Raw genomic sequence first — 4,751 nt, 5'->3', positions numbered from 1 at the left:
CGTCGCTTTTTGGAGCGACGCCGTCCGTCGCTTTTCTGTCCGTCGTTTTTAAGCTGATTTTTAGTAGTGCGCCAATATACTTATAGATACGAAATCTATCTGAACACTCATATTTCCTCGCCCGCAACATCCATGCACAGTTGCGAGATACACATTTCACTTTTAAGTATTTAGTACAACTCTTCACAGTAAGCAAAATCAAAAGACTTTTTTTCCGCCGCTTCGGCTAATAACAATTGCAACTCATTCTTGTTACTGAAAGTTTGGTTTATAAATAAATTAGTTCCATCGGAGAAGGAATGGTTGGATTGTGATCCCAATTCCTTTTGTCCCTGTATTTCTTCATAACATTCGGGTTCGGGATCTTCCGCATCTACTGGCTGATTTTCCACATTAGTTGGATCATCATGTATATTCATTGAATGATCACCCAAACTCTCATTTGAATTATCACCCAAGCTCTCCTTTGAATGATCACCCAATCTTTTATTTCCAATCGAATCATTGTCGTCGTTAAATGAATTCGTTAGTTTAATTGGAGGCCTTGCATTGACGTTTATCCTCAATGTAGGCCTAGAGCCATCAATACCAATATCTAACATGTCCAAGCTCACGTGCCTATCATTTTTTATGAATGTGGGATGCATTTTTGTCACACCCCTAGCCTACACCCTGGGCAAGACTGGCACTCGAAGACCATTGCTGGCCTCAAGCAAACCCTTGGCCTAGATTACTAACTCAGCGGAAGACTTAACTCATCACTTACACATTTATGAAGTAACTAGAATGTTCTAAAAGAACATTCAATGGCCATTAAGGCAAACTCAAGTCTTTAACATAGGAAATGAAAAGTAAAGACAACTGAATTAACTAACTGACTGTCCATCTGTCTATGAAGCCTCTAAACAACTGAGATGGATGTCGGGACAGGCCCACGACATCCTAATGAACTAATACTAAAACTGAAAGCAATGAAAAGGAGTCCTCTGGAAAGCAAAAAGGCTCACCAATAGACTTTGAATTGCTCACTGGATCAACGATGCGCCAGATGTCGATCCTAGTTACCTCTGTCTGCATCATAATAAGATGCAGGCCAACTGACATCAGTACATTGAATGTACGAGTATGCGAGTTGGAATGCTAAAACAACATAGGCTTGAAAAGGAATCTGAAAGAAACACTTACCTTGGCTCTTCTTAACTCATGAATACATAACTGAACTCATTTCAATATAAAGCAGTTTAAAACAAGTGCAATATAAAGAAAAGTTGTTTAATAACATTATGTCAACTCTGTGTGTATACAAGGACACAACATAACTCTGAAATGTATGTAAAAATACAATAAACTGATGTATATAAAAATACAATAACTTCTGTGGGAGTTTCTCTAACCGACAACCATCACATAAGAGCTATAGTGATGATACATCGATCTACCTAACGCTGCCAACGCATCTTATACCCGGCCAAAGGTATAGGACCTGAACTACTAAGTGGATCCACTAGTTTATTGTGAAAAGGGTTCATCTTAAAAGTCTGACCCTTTTCTACCCATGGTGGCTACATGATTTTATGGAGACGTGAGTTATCTGAACTCATGCTCGCCCCCAATTCGGTGCTCAATACTACTCCCAAAATATACTAGCTCGTATGTTTTTAAAGAAAACAAACTTCTTCTGTGATTTGAGATTAGTGCTAAAAAACTTAGCTTCTCTTAAAAGCCTTGGTTGTCACCCCCTAATCAAAAGACTTATCTTCATTTTCGTAAGGGAGACATCGACACAACATTGTAGTAATATTATTATATTGAATAAGAATTGTAGTAGGGTATGGGGTGCTAAAAAGACATTTCTGACTTGAAGCTCTGACCTCAGCTCAAAGGTTATTTTGGAAATCTCAGTTTCCCTTCTTGCTTCATTTAGAAAGCTATTACTCTTTTAAACCCTTTGGGAATACATAGTCCCCCTGTACTTTTGAAGAAATGGACTTCAAACTTTACTCTTTACTTCTTACTCAACTTGAACTTTAAGTCTTAAAACAAAGTTTAAAAGCATTTGCAAAAGACTTCTTGTAAAGACTCTAAAAACTTCCTAGACTTGGCTCTTCACTTTCCTTGAATTTGAATTTATGGATTCAAGGTTATGATTCATGTTATGGATGATTTCTAGGTGTTTAGAAGTCATTTAGAGTAGTTAGAATTAATGGAAAGTGTTAGGACACTTTAGAATAACTTAAATAGGCTAAACGACGAAAAATTGGTAAAAAATGTCGATGCGGGTGTGTCCCTGGCATGCCGCGCCAGGTCCCAGCTTACTGGGCTTGTTTTGGGCGCACTGCAAGCGCGCCGCCCCAGCCTCCCGGCGCTATGGGGTGCGACGCGCTTGGCCCTTCCCAGGTGCATCTGACAAGTTTTTCAATTCGTTTTCTGATCCTAGATCGTTTCAATCTGATTCTTTTTCCCAAATTCACCTTAGATTCATGTACCCAAATCATATACACAAAATCTAACCCAAACAACTCAAGGAAACAACACTTAATCATCAAGAAACTCTTTAATCCCAACTCATATTCAAGAACGAAATCAATTCAAGAACAACGATCAAGAACATCAATTTCTCAATCTTTTTAGGACGAAATTACGCTGAATTAAACATGTTTGGCGCGTGGGTGAACTAACCCAACGCTATGTGATCTCACATACCTTGTAGGGATCACCCCCGACGAATTCCACAAGCCAAACTTCGACGATCTTGAACGTTCTTGTTTCTTGTTCTCCTTTCTCCTTAGCCCTAGCGTGAAATCCCAAATTCTAAAATTGACTAAAATTTGATTTGACCCATATTAAACTCCTAAAAATGGATTAAAATAATAAGGCAATGAAAAGACTAAAATACCCCTTAAAATTCCGGATTAGACATTTCCTTTATCTAACAGCCCAACTTCCAAAAGGCATAACTCACTGATACGAACTCGGAATCACGCAAACTTGGCAGTGTTAGAAAGATCATTCCAAGAGATTTCCAACCATATCTAGAATCACACCTAACTCGTCCTGAGCTAGGAATTATGGCCGTTTGAAGTTGACCAAAAACTCACTTTAACTTACTTAAAAATTCCAGATTTCCTCATTCTTTCCAAAAGTAACCATTTCCAGATTTTAAACTTCTTTCTAGTTCTTTCTAGTTGCGAGGTATTACAATTTTTTCCCTCCCATTCATTTGATAGCTAATAACCAAGTCATTTGGCTCGCAAGTTAACTTACCGGCCTCAATTACGCTTACAATCATATCGTCATATGAACCATTGCGACGCAATGCAATGGGCACTGTCGTCTTACTAAAAGATTTTCAATTCCATCTTTTGGGAGTCTCCTCTCATACTCCCATATAATCACCACCAGCAACAACAAATTCAACTACTGCCATTATAGACTACAAAGATAGATACTAGATTACAATATCAGTCGTTAACGATCGATGAAGTATGACATTCGTACAAAAACGCTACTGAATGAGATCGTGGTTCAAAATGTAGCTCCTGCAATGGCGAAACAAATTTTTAATGCTTTTAAAACTACTAAAATGTATCTATAATGAGTTATCAAGTGTTTATTATGGAAGATTTCTCAAAATTTCTAAAATGTCGGGAAAATCATTTTGAAGCTTGGTTTTTGAAAGAAAATGGAGTAAACATGAATATGGAGTAGGAGATCATGATGATTTTACCTTGAAAATGGATATTTTGGCCGAAAAACTCGCCGGAATAGTCACTTTCGACAGCAGAAAAAATGAGCTTCTCTTCTTTCCCGTTTGGCTTTTTTCTTTTTTTTTAAATATAATTTTTAACAAATGCAAATAGATATATATTATTCCAAATTAGTTGGAAAAGAAGGGGGGACCAAAGTGGAGATATGAAAACTTAGTGAGGTCTGCCAATTAGGGCATGTGGATGATGTCATTAAGTATACCACAAATTATTCAAGACTTTTGTCTTAATGTTCAATTAAGTTTGGAGAGTGGCTATTTTGCCAACTCTCCCAAGTAAGTTGGCATTGGAACTAAAATATCAACAAGTAAAAATTTCAAGAAAGGAATATGTTATTTGATTAAAATAAGAAAGTTATAGTAGTAAAGTGGTTTTCCCATTATGAATAAACGTTCAGAATTGCTGATTGGACTTTTTGGAGTTATTTGATTATTCATTTATATGACTTTGATAGAAGTAGGTTAAGAAATATATTAGTTTCCTCATATGTTTTGTAATAACCCTTTTTTTAATGAAGGGTTAATTGGCAATTTAATCAATAATAATAATAATAATTAAGAGAAGTGGGCCAAGTCCATTCTCTTTATCTGTTTTATCACGTTTAAGTGATTAAAGGAGTAGAGAACTAGGGCAGTTCAGGAAAGAAATAAGCAGTGGTGTTTATTCAATTTCCATCGTGGCTTGGAGACTTGAGAGTTAAACGCATTAGTTATAAATTAATTGAAACTTTGTTGAAGCTGGTAATAGATACATGCTTAACGATATTCCTCATGACTGCTACTTAAAACTTGAATAACTATTTATAATGATTATCTTAACCCTTGGGGGCACATGATTGAGCAATGACTAAAGTGGGTTAGTATAATTAGAAGTGAAACCTAGGAGAAAGAGAAAACATTCATTCTATACTATGACAAATTTTATTTAATGATTAGATAATCATGATGGGGTGGGAGTGGAGGGGGGGGGGGGGGTTGTGTTAAG

This window comes from Solanum tuberosum, unplaced genomic scaffold (assembly GCF_000226075.1).
Source record: "Solanum tuberosum cultivar DM 1-3 516 R44 unplaced genomic scaffold, SolTub_3.0 scf00673, whole genome shotgun sequence".
In the NCBI taxonomy this organism is placed as follows: Eukaryota; Viridiplantae; Streptophyta; class Magnoliopsida; order Solanales; family Solanaceae; genus Solanum; species Solanum tuberosum.
Note: the sequence above shows the minus strand (reverse complement) of the source record.